Consider the following 18,415-nt stretch of genomic DNA (forward strand, 5'->3'; position numbering starts at 1 on the left):
ATCCTAGTGCACCATTAAAAATATATCTAAGGAGGAAAAAAGTACCTGATCAGACAACATCGGCTTCCTATCTTATGCTAATTCATTATGCAGTTCAATTTTACCACAACATGCTGCATAAACCCAGGTACTATAGTTTGTAAATCACATTTTTTGATATAAACTACTATGTGAATCCAGCCACTGATGGAATACTATATTCAATTTTACAAAGTAAAGTTTCCTTCAAATTGAACTCAACTCCTAGTGACTTTATGGATACATCTTACCAACAAGATGGGAAATGACTTGCCATTGTTTTCTTTAATAAGCTATATTTAGAGATGGGCTTACAAATATGTTGTGCCAATCCAAAGAAATCATGTTTGAGCCATACACACACATGGGGGCACACACACACACACACACACACACACACAGAGAGAGAGAGAGAGAGAGAGAGAGAGAGAGAGAGAGAGAGAGAGAGAGAGAGAGAGAGAGAATGTGGGCAAAGAAATATCTGCAAGAAAACCACCAAGCTCAAAGAGCACAAGGAGCCCCCACATTATTAAGAAGCTGATATTTTAACACTGTTAGATAGAACATTTCATTTTGAAATAAGAAAGCTATTACAAGTAGTAATGGACTTATGACTGTAATTGAGCCTTGCATCTGTTAAGGCAGTCACATGACTTTACAACAACCAAATTACTCTACAGAGGATGCTATTTCTTCTGTTCTCCATCTGAACTTGAGGCACTTAGAGGAAAGAAATACTCACGTGCGTTTGTTGTTTGTTGACTTCAGTTCGGCATTTAACCCAGTCATCCCCCAGCATCTAGTAGACAAACTGGGACTTTTAAGCTTAAACACTCCTTTGTGCAACTGGATTCTTGATTTTCTTTTCTTTTTATTAATTTTTTTTAAATTTTTACAATAAAAACCCCTTCCCCAATCCCTCCCAACCCACCCCAAAACCCTCCCCCGTTCTTCCCAGAGCTGAATACAGGCTTAACTAGATCTTAAAAGAAAAAAAGTTTTAAACCCAAATAAACCTTAAGGAAATATAATTACACTCAATAAACAAATTGTAAAATACTTTAACTCCATTATATATAAAAAACAAAAAGAGGAAAAACAAAAGAGAAAATAAAAAAAATAAAAAATTAAAGAATAATAACAATTACACTTCTAAATAATATCTTAAACTTATATAAATTATTCAAAAGCTAGATAATATTTTCTTATATCATACTTATATTGTATAAAATTTATCCATCTTTTCCACACCGAAAGATACTTCTCTTGCGATTGATCTTTCAAGAAAGCCGAAATTTTTGCCATTTCCGCTAAGTAGGAAACTTTAAAAAACCATTCTTGCAAAGTAGGCAAAAATTCCTTCTTCCAATATTGCCCTATTAACAACCTAGCCGCAGTAATTAAATTTAACATTAAAATAATCTCTTTATCATCACAATCAGAAACAATACCCAACAAAAACAATTGTGGAGTAAATTTTATCCTTCTTTTAAAAATTCTTTGAATATTCCACCATATCTTAATCCAAAAAGCTTTAATACTTTTACATGACCACCAAATATGATAATAAGTAGCATCCGAGCAACCACATCTCCAACATTTAGGCTGCAGGTTAGGATACATACGAGACATTTTTTGTGGATCAAGGTGCCATCTATAAAACATTTTATAAAAGTTTTCCCGTAAGTTTTGGGCTTGCGTGAATTTAACATTCCTCACCCAAATAATCTCCCAAGTATCTAATAAAATTGGTTCATCAAAATTTTGTGCCCACTTAACCATACAGTCTTTAACTAGCTCTGCTTCTGAGTCCAATTCCACCAAGACACCATAAATTCTTTTAATGTGAGTTCGACTTTGATCTCTAATTTGTTTTAACAAATTGTCATCCTCTCTAAGCAAGCCCACCTTATAATCTATCTTCCACCTTTCCAATAATTGTCTATACTGAAACCATGAATAAATAATATTCTCTTGTGCTAATTCGCCCATAGATTTTAATTGCCAATTTTTACCATCCCACTTAAGTAATTGTGTATAAGAAGTAATATCCATCTTAACTCCTCTCCTTATTCCTTCTATTGCATGCCATGGAATAGCCCATAATGGAATTCTTGAATCACTTCTATAGTATTTCTTCCAAACCCGAAGTAAAGAAATTCTTAAGATATGAGATCTAAAGACCCTATCAACCTTTTTATTATAAATTAAATAGGCATGCCATCCAAAAAGTAAATCCCATCCCTCCAAAAGGAGTATATCTACATTTGTTAGATTGACCCAATCACTAATTGATGTTAAGACCACAGCATCGTAATACAATTTCAAATTCAGTATCTTAAGTCCACCTCTCTCTCGTATATCTTGTAAAATTTTAAGTTTTACTCTTGGTTTTTTCCCTGCCCAGATAAATTTATTGATACCGTTCTGCCACTCATCTAAATTTGCTTCTTTCTTTAAAATAGGTATCATTTGAAATAAAAAGAGAAATTTTGGCAGAACATTCATTTTAATCGCTGCTATTCTCCCCAAAAGGGACAATTGCAGCTTTTTCCAATTATCCAAATCCTTTTCTATTCTAACCCACAGCGTTTCATAATTATTTTTATACAATTTTGAGTTGGAAGCAGATAAAATAACACCCAAATATTTTACCTTATTAACAACCTCAAAGCCTGTCAATCTAACCAATGTCCCCTTATCCAAATTGGTCATGTTCTTAGGCAATATTTTAGTCTTATTGTTATTAATTTTAAAACCTGAAACTTGTCCATATTGATTTATCAATTGTAACAACTCCATTACAGAATAAGTTGGTTGAGATAATGTATCATCTGCAAAAGCCCTTAATTTATATTCTTTTTTGTTAATTTCTATTCCTTTTATCTTTGATGATTCCCGAATTTTAATCAGTAAAATTTCCAAAGTTAACACAAACAGCAATGGAGACAATGGACAACCCTGTCTAGTCCCCTTTTCAGTTGGGAATACCTCTGATAAACCTCCATTAACTATAAGTTGTGCCGTTTGTTTTTGATAAATAGCTCGAAGGGCCTGTAAAATTTTATCTCCAAAATTCATTTCCTCAACCAGTCTTAGCATAAATTGCCAATTTAATTGATCAAAAGCTTTTTCAGCATCTAAAAATATCAATCCTGCAGAAGTTTGATTGTTCTTATCCAAATATTCTATTAAATTAATAATTTGTCTGACATTATTTTTCATATACCTTCCAGTTATAAAACCAGTTTGGTCCATATGTATTAATTGGTTCAACACAACCATAAATCTATTAGCTAAAATTTTCGAAAAAAATCTTATAATCTACATTCAAGAGAGATATAGGTCTATAATTCTTTGATAACGTAAGATCTTGATCTTCTTTTGGAATCAAAGATATAAAAGCTCTTACCCCAAGACAAGGGAGTCTCTAAACCCTGTAATATATTATTAAAAAGTTCCCTTAGAGCAGTGGTTCTCAACCTTTTTAATGCCGCGACCCCCAACCGGTCGTAAGTCGAGGACTACTCAACTGGTCGTAAGTCGAGGACTACTCAACTAGTGCAGCACTGTTTGCAGAATGGGACTTTTGGCGGGCTCAGCAGGGCAGAGACAGTCTGGACAATTCCTATTGGCTTTTGAAAGCCAATAGAATTAGAATCTATTCAAGAGAGTCTATTCTATTGGCTTTCAAAAGCCAATAGAATAAAAGGGAGTAGCACAGCTAAGGAAAAGGGGGAAAAAATGGCGGACTGCATTGTTTGGCGACCCCCGTGAAATGGTCGTTCGATCCCAAATGGGGTCCCGACCCACAGGTTGAGAACCGCTGCCTTAGAGGTTCTATCAACTCATCTATCAAAGTCTTGTAATAAATTGATGTCAGTCCATCAGTGCCAGGTGCCTTACCTAACTTTAATTCTTTAATTGCTGTCACAATTTCCTCTGTGGTAATTAATCTATTGATTTCTTGTTTCTGATCTTCTGTTAGTTTAGGAAAATGAGCATCTTGTAAATATTTATCTATATCTAAAGCCTGTACTTTCCTACCCATATATAATTTTTTATAATAATCTAAAAAAGATTTCTTAATCAAGTCCTTCTGAAATACCAATTTACCTTTATAATTTATTTTGTCTATAATTCTCAACTTCTATTTCTTTCGCAATTGATAGGCCAGCCATCTCCCTAGCTTATTAGCATTACAAAATGTGTTATGTTTCATGTACAGTAAGTTAGTTGCAGTCTGATCTGCCATTAACATATTAAATTGCGATTTAAGCAATTTTATAGATTCCTTAATCTTCTCATCTGTAGGATTCAAAATTAAAACTTTTTCTTTTAATTTAATCTCATCTTCCAACTCCTTACGTTTCTGCATCTGTTTCTGTCTATGAATCTTATTCATTTGCATCAAAACCCCATGCATATAAGCTTTACCTGCATCCCATACCATTGACATTGAAATACCCTTATGCATATTTAAAACAAAATATTCCTTTAAATGCTCTTTAAGTTTCTGAACATTCATTTCTTGCCTAAACAAATTTTCATTCAACCTCCAAGATCTTCTCTCTTCTTTTTCAGTAACCAATTCCATCCATACTGGACTGTGATGTGTCAATGTCCTTGGGAATATCTTTACATTCTTTACTCTAAAGTATAAATCCGTTGTAATAAAAAAAAAGTCAATTCTTGAAAAAGATTGATGTCTATCTGAAAAGAAAGTGAAGTCTCTCTCTTCCAGATTGTGTTCTCTTGCAACTCCCAGTCCTCTTTCAAATCAAAAAAAGCCTTAGGTAATTTAGCCTGTTTAAAAGAAGTAGAAAGTCCTTTTTTGTCTCTACATGTGTCTAAAACTCCATTCCAATCTCCCATCAATATAACAGATCTGTAATCCAATAAAATTAATTTTTGGTGCAACAACCTATAAAATTGTTCCTGTTGTTGGTTTGGTGCACACAAACCTACTATAAGTATTTTCTTACCATACAGTCCCACTTCAATCATAACATATCTCCCTTGAGGATCAGAATCTACTAAACAAGCTGATAAGTTTTGCTTAACATAAATAACTACACCCCCTTTCTTCCCAAGAGCAGAAGATACAAAATGAGATCCCAATCGAGCATTAACTAAATATTTTTGATCCTTAGAGATAATATGCGTTTCCTGCAAACAAATAATGTCATTGTTATGCTGCTTCAAATAGTGAAATATTTTCTTTCTCTTTTGAGGGGAATTAAGGCCATTAGCATTCCATGTCAGGAGCTTTACCATCTCCCTCATCCAAAAGCCTGGAGAAGACTGCTTGAAGATCTGCCATTGAAGATTGTACCGAAGATCTCTTAGGTCTTGCTCCTCCCACAGGCTCAGAAGCAGATTCTTGTAAAACTTCTTTGATATCTTTCTTCTGTTGTTCCTTTTCCTTATGTCTATGCGCTGCCCAAGTCATTCTTTGCTCTTTCATCTCAACTTGTTGAAACCACTCAGCCTGTGATTTTCCAGCTTTCATCAACACAGCTTCTTCAGACTGCTGTTCAACCTCCTTCCCATCCGAGACTTTAAGCATTATAAGTGGTGATGAGCGTGCTCCCAGGACCGAAGTATAAAACTCCTTTGCTTTAAAAACAGTATTAAGTCTATAACGTGTCCCCGCAAAGCTCACCACTATTCCAGTTGGAATATCCCATCTGAATGGCATTTGTCTTTTTTAAAGTTCATCTGCCAGAAAAGCAAACTCTTTTCTTCTTCTTAAAATTTTAGATGGGATCTCCTTTAAAATTATAACATCTTGTGCAGCAATCTGAAACCTCTTGTTATAAAAAGCTTGTATAATTTCATTGCGCAAATATCTTTTCCCAAAGTAAATTACCACATCTCTTGGCAGGTTTCTTTGCTTTGCAACCCAGGAATTAACTCTAAATATTTTTTCAATTTCTCTAGATATTTCCTCTTTTTCTCTGTCCAAGATCACAGCAAAATCATTCACTACCATCTCTCTCAGGTCTTGTTGCATGTCCTCTCTCAAGCCCCTGATTCTTAAAGCAAACTCCATCTCTCTATATTGGGACATAACAATTTCATCTTGTGAAGTTTCCACCTTTTTCTCCATTCCTTCAAACTTTTCCTCCGAAACCTCCACCTTGTCTACAACTTCTTCAAGTCGAGAATCCAATTTTTCAATCACAGAAGTAAGTCCTTTTAAAGCCAAAACTATATCTTGCCTCAAAATACTATTATTCTCCACTAAAAGCTCTTTCATTTCACCTCTGATTTGAGATATAGCATTTCCCATTATATCTTGCATATCTTTTACCGTTATTGGTTGCAGAGGGGGAGAAGATGGTGGTATAGGTTTAGGTTGTTGTGCTGGTAGTATCGCAGGAGAAGAAGCCACCTTCGGTACTGTAGAAGTTGCTTGACGCTTTGAAGCCATTTTCAAAAATTTATTTCTCCTTTCCTCCTTCTTAAAAAAAAAAAATACAAAAGATACAAAAAAAAATCCTTAAAAAAGTAAAAAAAAAAAAGAGGTCAAACAAAAAGGGAAAATAGTCCTCTTAAAACCCAAATCCACTTTCAAAAAATCATTATAAGTAATCAAATCCGTTCCGTTCCATTCCGGTCACTTAAAAAAAAAAAAACCCCTGCCGATCGCCATTTTACTTTCCCTTTCAGCAAAAGAAAAAAAAGGGAATAAAAATAAATCTTTAAACTAAAAGTCCAAATAATAAAAAAAATCCTTTATTCAGCTCTGTCTGCTTTTAAAATAACTCACTCATCTCTATAATCGCGGAGGTGGGAGCGGCGTCTCGCTTTGTCCCTGGAGACAAAGACAGCTGAGAAGCGGAGACAATCTGAACTCCATGGGAGCACTCTTTTCACCCCCCAAAAAAATTCCTTGGGGGGTTTCAGAGGCTCTATCACTATTCAGATGATACTCCCCTCCCTCCCTTTGCCCGGGAAGGAGGTTCTGAACCGCAGAACAGCTGATGCCTGCTGTTCTTAGCGGTTCTAACACTTTCTCAGGAGGACGGCTACAAAGTAGCCGCCAGCACCAGCGCAAATCCACCGGAAGTCCGATTTTCTTACTAACAGGCTCCAATATGTGCAAGTTGGAACAAATATTTCTAACACCATTTTCTTGAGCACAGGTTCTCCACAGGTCTGCGTCCTAAGTCTGCTGCTATTCACCCTGTTGACCCATGACTGTTTGCTAGGTTTGCAGATGATACAACAGTAGTGGGCCTTATTCATGATGACAATGAGGGTGCTTACCACAAGGAGGCTAATGGTTTGGTGAACTGGTATAAGGAAAACAGCTTAGTTTTAAATACTGGAAAAACCAAAGAGATCATTGTCGTTTTCAGAAAAGGCAGGCACAGCCACACTCCTCTGTGCATTAATGATTCACCTGTGGAGATAGTTACCAGCATCAAATTCCTGGGTGTGCAGTTAACTAATAGGCTGGCTCGGTCGCTCAACAGCGAGACACTGATGAAATGGGCACAGCAGCACCTGCATTTTTTTTTGTGTCGCTTGAGAAAAGCACATCTTCCTTCCCTGTCCTTACCACTTTCTACAGCATCACAGTCTAGTTTAGAAGCCTCAGGCAGGAAGGCAGTGCAGAGAGTGGTGAGGATGGCTGAAAAGATCATTGGCAGTTCCCTCCCTTCTATCCAGGACATAGCACAGAAGCATTGCTTGAGCAGGGTCCACAAGATTGTCTGGGACACTTCTTCATGACCTGTTTTCCTTATTACCTTCTCGGAGGAGGCTCCGTGGTATCCAAAGCAGAACATCCAGATTCAGTCACAGTTTTGTACCATACAGTATTAACCTTGTGAACTTAAAGCTTCAAGATGGACAGTGATTAATATTTATATGTTACTTAGGGTGTAGGTCTATACATAAGTTGTATGTAGTACGTTTTTAAATGTGTGTTATGTATGTGTACACTTGAGAGCAAGCAACTAAATTTCATTTTTAATGTGTGCCATTGTGCCCACAGGGGGAAAAAATGACAATAAAGGTTATTGTTATCATTATCATTACCTTTTTTGCAATGGTTGTTAATAAAATGCTGTGGTCATAAAGCAGACGTTATGTCATTAAATGAACCAACTGTTCACTATGGCCTGGTTTTGGCTAGAAACCCCAGAAATAAATAATGGTTTCAGACAAAAGCAATCAATTGCAGCTATGGGATTGCAGGTGCTGCAAACAGCAGTCACATGACTGTGAGGAGGGTCACCTATAGTCACATGATCTTGGGGAGGGTCACCTATAGTCACATGACCTTGGGGAGGGTCAATATTGGAACTTCAAAACCAGGTTGTAAATAGCCTTTGGGGGGTTCCGTCATAACTTTGAATGGTTGCTAAGTGACCAGTCATATGTCAAGGACTACCAGCATTTGATTAGTATTACCATCATGTAGCACATGTCAGAAATAGCATACTTTTTATATATTTTTTTAAAAATGCCCCCATTCCCTTAAGATTTTAGCTGTTATTCCCATATGAAAGAGGTTGTTCTGAAGCAGATCCATGTGTGCAATTTATAAGAAGACAAGATTAAACCTCAGGATTTTGAAAGAATGAAGGAACATAAGACGCTTTGCACCTAAACATTCAAAAGTTTAAATCCAGACTCACAATACATTCTGACTAATATTATCAAATGCACCTAACCCATTCATATCCAAATTTAGCAAACGCTTGCACTGAGGCATGGAGGCTTTGAATTGGGAGCTCCATAAGGTAGTAGCAGAGCAATCACCAAGTACAGAATATGAATTCCAATGTTTGCATCCATAACTCTCACATCCCTTTCCTTTTTATGTGGTTGAAGTATAAAGAGCATGTCCACAGGTAGAATGTCCAATCCTAAAGCCTGCTTGTTTGTCTGCCAGTATATGCTTTAGATCAGAGGTCCCCAACCTTTTGGGCCCCAGGGGGCAGTGCCATGGAGAAAGGTTTTTCCATGGATCAGAGGGGGTGTGATTTTGAATACTGCCTGCATCATGAGGATGGAGTTTTGCTTGTTTGTGCAGTCCACTTGCTGACATGCTGCAGACCGATGCTGGTCCACAGACCAGGGGTTGGGGACCCCTGCTTTAGGTCAGCGGCCCCCAACCTTTTGGGCACCAGGGACCGGTTCCTTGTGGCCCGGAGGGAGTGTGGTTTTGTAGGCAGCCTGCATCCCGTGGATGGGGCTTCACTTGTTGCTGGTCTATGGACCGGGGGTTGGGGACCCCTGCTTTAGGTAGATCCAGTCAACTAATTTGTGGTATAAGTGTTTGGCATAGAGCTTGCCTTGTTATACTTAAAAGGCTAATTGGCTTGTTATACTTAAAAGGCTAATTAGTAGGCAGGTGCCCTTTTAATAAATAGAAACTACAAAGAGTAGGTCCCAATCCTCTGGATTTGTGCAGTGCAATTGATATAAGTAAACAGGGAAGCAAGAACTGCGGTCAACTATTTTGAATTATTATGTAATATTTCAGCATTAATAAAATCATTGCTTGGAGCTTTACCAAGCTGTAGTTGATTTGTAAGGTTCCCTATTTCAGCACTTGAGATTGGGACCCAATTGGGCAGCAGGTTAACACTGAGATTTAAGTTGAATTTAGGAGATTCTTCTTGTGAATATACAATAAGACTCTAAAGTGACCCTCCTGTCATAAATATTGAAGTCATTCTTCAGCTTGATTATCCAAAAAGGAAAAAAAAGGACCCCGGTATATTTGTGATTTGATAACTGTGCTATTGGACGATTAAACATTTGGTAGAGAAATTGCTCAATTCGGTGCATATAATAGAAGAAATGATCGATTTAATCTAAGAAAATTGCTTGAATGTAATTACTGTATAAGTGTGTGATTGTTTTATACATTCTATTAAGTCAAGACTTGCATTGGGTTATTGAAAATATAGTATTCATAGGCTGATTTCATACATTAATTTAGCCAAAATTAATCAAAACACATAATGGTTTAACTTCTGTTAAACTAAGTCTAACACAGATTAAAACTATAAATCAGCATCTAAATATGTACAGCTTTTTCTCAACTATTGTGAAAGACTTTAGACATTATATCATTTCACCCAGCTAACTGTGGTTTCATCAATTTTGATTACGTATCATTAAGTTGGTGTCAACTCTCAGCAATAACACAGATACATTTTTTCTATAACAATCTGTCCCTAGTCTGGTTTAGTTAATAGACCATTGTTAAATAAGCCATGGCTGGGTAATAAATGAAGTAAATCAACAAGTACGCACAGACAGTCCTTTTGGGTGGTAGAATGCAATACAGATAGTCCTTGACTTATGTCCACAATTGAGCCTAAAATTTCCATTGCTAAGTGAGACAGTTGTTAGGTGAATTTTGCCCCATTTTACAACCATACTTGCCAAAGTTGTTAAGTGAATCATTGCAGTTGCTAAGTTAATAATACTGTTGTTAAGTGAATCTGGCTCACCCATCGAGTTTGCTTGTCATAAGGTTGCAAAAAGTGATCATATTACCCCAGGATACTGAAACTGTCATAAATATGAGCCAGTTACCAAGTGTCCGAATTCTGATCACATAACCATGGTGAGGCCACAATGGTTGTAAGTATGAAAAACAGTCATCAGTCACTTTTTTGTTGTAACTTCAAATGGTCACTAAATGAAATGGTTGTGAGTTGAGGACTACCTATAATATGTTTTAAAGAAAGCTAGAAGTGGAAACATCTTGGATATTTTGGTTTCTTGCTCTAATGGTCTGTGAGAATACTCTTGAGAGACAGGAGGAGAAGAGGACAGACTAGGCAAAAGTCACACAACTCAAAATTACTTTCTGCTTCTGTTTCTTTAAATGGCTATCAACAAACTTGCTTAATTACTTTCCTGTCAAAGTTTACCAAAGTTCTTTGTCCTTTAGAAACTGGGTACTGCCGATAGACCAGACATGTCAAACAGAAGGCCCAGGGGCCGGATACGGCCCGCGAAGTGGTTTCATGTGGCTCGCGAAGCCATTCTGGAAACAGTGAGGGAACAGCCTCCTCTGCCTTGGCCCTGGCCCAGGCCAGATGTGAGCCAATGTACAATTTTGTGGTGGCCATCTATGCTGAAACACATTCAGTCTTAGCTCCACAAGGCTGTCTGGAAACAGCGAGGAACCAGGAGAACCTTGAGCAGCAGCCTTGAGGAAGTGGGGCTGGGCTTGGTGCCACGGGTGCTCAAGGGCCAGGCTGGGCATTTGCTGCCCAGGGCTCTGGGCAGCCCACACCACCATCCATCCAGCCCCCCCGCATGGCCTGAGAGGAACAGTGAGGCTCCTCCAGTGGACCATGCCTTGGCACTTGCCCTGGTCCCATCCCCTTCTGCCAGAGACCCTCAGATCTGACCCACAGGCACCCTTGATGGGAACGATGTAGAGCTGGCCATGCCCACCCAGTAGGCCACACCCACTCCATCCACACCCACCCAGTAGGCCGTACCCACCTTGGCCACACCCACCCAGCCCGAGGGCAACCGCAATGCTGATGCAGCCTTCAGTGAAATTGAGTTTGACACCCCTGCGATAGACAAATAAAATGTTTCCAAGAATCTGTAACACTTGGTCTTTTTTTATACCATACTAGCCTGAATTGATGATAACATGGCACATACTGTATTTTAAGAACACTTCTGAAGCTTTTATTTATTTATTTATATTTACTTCCCATCAGATGGTGATGTGAACAGCTGGCAAAGTCTTAAGAGGCTCAATTCTACAAAAAGTAGAATTCAGAGTCTTTCTGTATTCTTTTGCTATTAGTTAATCAACTGGTAAGACAAAACCAAATTTTCTGGTAATTATTTCTCCTATTTCATATGTGAACCAACCAACTAGAACAGTGGTGGCAAACCTATAGCACGCATGACAGAGGTGGCACTCAGAGCCCTCTCTGTGGGCACACATGCCATGCCTCAGAGATGGCAATCGTCCCTCTTCAACCAGCCGCCCGCTAACTCGCCAAGGTCCCATGTGGCCGGATGCATCCTAGCACAGCTGGTTTCCCTCCCCCCATCCCATCCCTTCTGGCCTTGCATGTTCTCCTTTTCCCACTGCATCGCCTCCTCAGCTGTTGGCAGGCCGTCCAGCTCAGAAGGGGCTTCTCTGAACTGCTAGTGGTGGGCTGCAGAGCCCCCGAGTGCGCCAGCTGAGGGGCTGATGGGCTGTGGCTGCCAACGGACAGTCGGCCCCCATGCGGTTGCTGGCCTCTGTGTGCGGGGGCCAATGGTGTCAGGCAGCAGCCTCCCCAGCCCCTGCCTCATCTTGCCCTGACAATGGCACCCCCGCCCTGCCTTGCCTCACCTCACCCCACAGGATGAGCCTTCTGCACACTGCCCCACCTGCCAGATATCCCCCAACCCAGCCCAGCCCCCACAGGCGTCCCTTCCCACAAGCAACATTGAGGTGACCATATCCACCTTGGCCACACCCACTCAGTCTGCCATGACCATCACAGCCATGTCCACCCAATGGGCCACGTCCACCTGGCACCCGGCAATAAATAAGTGGGTTTTGGGTTGCAGTTTGGGCACTCGGTCTCTAAAAAATTCGCCATCACTGAACTAGAATATTGTAATTATTTCAATGCACTGGCTATTTTGTTGAAATTTAAATGTAGCAATATTCCTTTAACTGATACAATTATTTTTGGAAAATAGTCACGTTCTTTGCTGGATTTGGTAAATACAATATTATTCTAACTTCCTCCATTGGATGCTTATAAACGTGTTTTAATGCTATAGCCAAGATTCATAAAGACCCATTCGCAATAATCTTGTAAATCCCATGCAAAATACACAAGAGGTGTGGCATTTTAACCCCAGTCCTGATGGCTTGGAACTCCAATAGGCAACCGGATGAGTTTGCACAATGTTGTAAGTTAAAATGGGCTTGATTGTGAGTCACAAATCTGACTACTGTCATTAATTTATGGTTCAATACATAATGCAAATCCAATCAGATCTACAGATCATGCTTCACTTATGCTTTGGTTGGCCTATGGTAGAAATACAACCAGCATGAGAGGTCCAAGTCAAAATATATGGGGCAGAGAGGACTATGTAGTGTACTGCCACGCTGCTCTTGAGGACTGCATCCTACTGATGCTTCCTTTTCAAGTATAAACTTGGCACCTCCTTCATTCCTTTCCCTTGAGCTTCACCATATGAAACCATTAAATGTTGCTATAATCTGCCTAATGTCAGAGGGACTGACACCAAATGATTCCGTTAATTTCAGTCTAATCATGTAAATCGCCTGCCTTCATTCTCTAAGTGCAAATTAACTCTATAGCCAAATGTAATCTTCAGAACAAGATGTCCTTCCTTTTCCCTCTTCCTAAAATAAAGTCTTGAGAATTTTTCTACTCTTCAAAACTGATATGGGTCACAGAAGATTGTGGAGAATGAAGGAAGGATCTATTATGATGGCTCTGTTTACTTGTTTACCAAAACCATTATTGGCACTCATGATAAACAAGATGTTGACATACTTAGACAATTCCTGCATTGTGCTAAGCTGGAATTTATTTAAAGACAGTTTATAGAATAAGCCGTGTTTCAAATTTTTATTGAAGTTTGTTGTGAGATGAGATAGAAATAGAAACAAAACTCAGAAAAGACAAACATAAAAGGTACAAAGAAAGAAAAAGAAGTAGTTATACTTTCAGTTGTTTTTTTTTCAGGGGAGTAGAAGAAAAAAAGCTACAGACTCAACTTTTTGCTTTCCACTTCTAATCATTTCTATAGCAACAAAGTCAATGTAGTCATCAAAACTTAAAATCAAAGTTTCATCTTTTTTCAGTTTTGTGCCCAAAGTCCAGAAGCGGTTTCCAAGTAAAAACAAAACTAGATAGATTCTTCTCTTTAATTAAAGGAATCAATTTTGCCATCTCACCAACTCTTACTGCCTTTACCATCTATTCTTCCATTGTGGCAATTAATATACCTTTCAATCTTTGTGCATATAGGTTTCTCATTGCTGTCAACATATATAGTAACATATAAACTGCAATTGAGTAGATTCACACAACAATTAAAATTACAAATCAGTAAGCCACCTTACTGCTTACATGAAGTAGGAACACAACTTTAGAGAACAGGTTTGTAAACTATGCTAACTCATGGACTCCTTAAATAGTTAAGCATCATAATTTACATATTTCACAAACAAGCAAAATATGTGCTTTAAAACTAATGCTGGCTTCACCCAACATGCTGAAGCACAAATAAACAGCCACATTCTGATTTAGTGTGAGGTGTGAACACTTTATATGCTTATTAGTGTAACTATATTTACATATTTCCCAATTCCAGAGGCTGTATTCACACCTTTGAGTAACTTTGAGATACATAGAATTACTTCATGATTTCTTTTGTTCTTTTAGGTTTTGACCTTTTTATTTGGTATGGAGCTAATAGCAGAATTTGGAATCAGAGCATCCTTTATTTGAAATCTCAATTTTGATTACAATCATAAATTACTTTATTGCAAAACAATCATAATAAAACATATTTTAAAAAACAGTGTTAATGTGTAAATAAATATATGAAGTGGGGAACGGTCGTGAATGAAACTGTCAACTGAGTACACCAAATAGTACATACTGTGTAAGAATAATTCACATAGGCATAGTAGAGTATTAAGTCCTCACTACTACTATCTGATTTAGAAGGACACAAGATTCAGTGGTATTTACGATTTGATAAATGTATTTAGGATACAGCTTAAATATTCCAAGTACCTAAGGGATATCTGTTCAAAGCTTTAAAAAAAAAATACAAGAAAAGCTAGCAGATGAAATTCAGTAACATAATTACATGTAACATTACCATCACTAAACAGCCAATAAAGACCCAAACTTAGGATGGAAAATATAGAGAATGTTCAGTTAGATGAAAAGGACATTTTAGCCCATGCAATTTGCTAAAGTGCTACTTCTGCTGAAATCTTTTTTCACAGACATTAATTGTTCTTTTTACATGTTCTAGTGCTAAAGGAGTAACAGATTTATACAACCAGCAGACCATATCTAGGCTTAGCATTGTACGAATCTAACCTAATGATATACTCTCTAGTGCAGAAGAAGGCAACTATGGCAACTTTAAGACCTGTAACATTTCATTTATAGGGCTGGCTCAGGAATTCTGGGAATTGAAGTCTGTAGATCGTAAAGTTGCCATAGTTGCCCACCTCTTTTAATACTCCCTCTTTTAATACTTCTTACAGAACACTGAAATCTTAAAAGAAATTGGGTTTTAGTTTGACTAAAACATATTTTTTGATAATTACATTTTTCCATTTAATATATTTATGTTTAAAATTTTAGTGTAATCTGCCTTGGATATTAGTTTCAGGATTGTATTCAAAACACTGTTATATTCAGAGCTCACAGTGCAAACACTCCTAAATGACTTCTACAACAGCCCAACTCTCTCTCATTAATGGAAATGCTGACTGTAGCAAGCAAGTACATCCTTGTTCTAAAAGCACAAGATGTGTTTGAGCTAGCAAGTTTATTTTTAAGCTCCTTATTTTTTAAACTGCTAATAATGGCTAATAATTGTTCAGAAACACAGATTTTCAGAGGGCAGATTTTCAATCTTGCTAAGAGATAAGATGTCAATCCTATTCTTTACCTAGAAGTAAGTTTCAGCAAACCAAAGAGTCAGCTTCCCATAATGATGTAGTAACTACAAAGGAGTCAAAAGGACTTGAATCTAATATGTATTATTATTATTATTATTGATCATCACACAGTCAGCCAGATGTTCAGACTGGATTTGGCATTTTGTCTACTGATCGAGTCCTTACCCAGGACCTGGGATAGGCAGATGTGGATGTTTGATGGTATTACAGATATCATCGCAGGATGGAAGCAGTTCCTAGTAAGGCTGCCTTTTGCAATTGACTAATAGCGAATTTGTCAATGCCAATGGTGTTCAAGCGGTGCTCCAGTTGTTTTGGGATTGCACCCAAGGTGCCTATAACTATTGGTACTACCCTTGCTTGCTTTTGCCACAGTCTTTCTATTTCTATTTGTAGGTCTTTGTATTTTGTTATCTTCTCCAGTTCTTTCTCTTCTATTCTGCTATCTCCAGGCACTGCCACGTCCACTATCCAGACTTTTTTGTCTTTCTTATCGACAATTGTTAAGTCTGGGGTGTTATGTTGCAGGTGCTTGTCTGTTTGAATTCTGAAGTCCCAGAGCAGTTTAATTTTATCATTTTCTATGACTTTCTCTATTTTATGATCCCACCAGTTTTTGCTTACAGGCAAATTATATTTTTTGCAGATCTTCCAATGCACCATTGTTGCTACTTTGTCATGCCGCTGCTTGTAATCAGTCTGTGCAATCTTCTTGCAACAGCTTACCAGGTGGTCCACTGTTTCTTCAGCTTCTTTGCATAGGTGGCACTATTATTATTATTACACAGCTTATGAGTAAAATTATGGATATACATGACCATGGTTAATTTAAATATTTTCAATTAATCTAAGATACTTTGAACCATAAGCCAACTATGCAACATGAATTTGAACAATGTGTTAGCTAATATTCGGTTGACTATTTCGTGGTTCATTCATTCAAACATATCCCGTTTCTTGTGTCTGTGTAATGAACAAAATCACGTTAGCATATTGTTCAGTGTCTTATAAATCCAGGCAATTAGATTATTTCAACAACCATGATTCAACTAACTATAGGTACTTACTTTAATACCGATAAGGCTGTGGTGCAAACAAAGTTCATGTAAGTTTATGAAAACTGTCTCTTTCCATTTCACCCACTCAGGGCTTTACTACTATTCTAAGATTTTTAGAGTTTCCTCCAAAAGGATCTTGCTTATCTTTGCAAGTAGCAAAGAAGAAAATTTTTATTAGATAACACCATTTCTTGGAGTATAGCTCTCAGCTGATTGTGTGGCTTAGATTGAGAAGTCAGAAAGAATCCCGAAAGCAGGAAGGGTAAACCACATCAATACAGTTGCCAAGGAAAATTGCCCACATAGCCCTCTGGAATGAGGTTCTCCCCAAGATCCAGATAACCCCCACTTTGCTGTTGTTTAGAAAAGCTGTGAAGTCCTGGCTCTTCGGCCAGACCTTCAGCATGGGAGACTGAGACCCTTTGCATTTGCTTCATTCCATCTGGCCTGTTGTGCTTATTATCTTTTATTGATTTTATTGTAATTTCTTCATGACTTGTGAGCTACCCAGAACTGTTGGGAGCTGGATGGCATACAAGTTTAATAATAATAGTAATGATGATCATTCAAACTTGAATCAAGGGAGAATTACATTTATAGTTATTCTTGGACAAAATAAAAGCCCAAGGATTTCAGAAAAGTTCATTCCCCAAGAAATGGGGCTAGGATGGTAAAGTCAGAATAGTATGTGTGGGGGGGGGAACCTAGCTAATTATATTGATTTAGTTCAGTGGCTCCAACCTTTTGGGCACCAGGGACCAGTTCCATGGAGAGAGGGGACCAGAGGGGGCGTGGTTTTGTGTGGTGCCTGCATCCCATGGATGGAACTTAGCTTGTTTGCGTGGCCCAGTTTCTGGCATGCTGCGGCCTGGTGCTGCTCCACGTACTAGGGGTTGGGGACCCTGATTTAGTTAATCCTAAATCAGTAAACTACAGCTTAATAAAATGACTAGTTACCAAAATGGGATACAATATTTTGAATACACACAATGAAGCAGAATGGTTCTAAATGAGCGATTGGGGGAACTGAACCCATCACTCTTATAATGATTATTGCTTTGGTTGGCATATGCACTGACTTCTTACAAAGGTGTAGGTTGTCTTAGTTTTACTACTCGTGTCTTTTCATTGAGCTGCATCCCTTTTGCATGCACTTTGATACTAAAGAAGTCCATGTAGAACAGACATGTCAAACACAAGGCCCGGGGGCCAGATGCAGCCTGTGAAATGGTTTCATGTGGCCCATGAAGCCATTCTGGAAACAGTGAGTGAACGGCTCCCTCTGCCTTGGCCGTGGCCCAGGCCAGCTGGGAGTCAATGTACAATTTTGTGGTGGCCATCGATGCTGAAACACATTCAGTCTTAGCTCCACAAGGCCGTCTGGAAACAGCGAGGAACCAGCCCCTGCCGTGTTGGCCCCGCCCCCTGGGGGCATACTGGGGAGGTGTCACCCTTTGTGAGGAATGAAGAAATGCACCATCGTCTGGAAGTGGCCAGCAAATGGCCCTCGCCTACTTCGCATATCTGGCTTGATGGGCTCCAGGGAAGGGGTTTTGGCAGGCAGTGGGGCGAACGATGTAGAGCTGGCCATACCCACCCAGTAGGCCATACCCACTCCATCCACGCCCACCCAGTAGGCCGCACT

Source organism: Crotalus tigris, unplaced genomic scaffold (assembly GCF_016545835.1).
Source record: "Crotalus tigris isolate CLP2741 ecotype Arizona unplaced genomic scaffold, ASM1654583v1 scf7180000024374.3283719, whole genome shotgun sequence".
Lineage (NCBI taxonomy): Eukaryota > Metazoa > Chordata > Lepidosauria > Squamata > Viperidae > Crotalus > Crotalus tigris.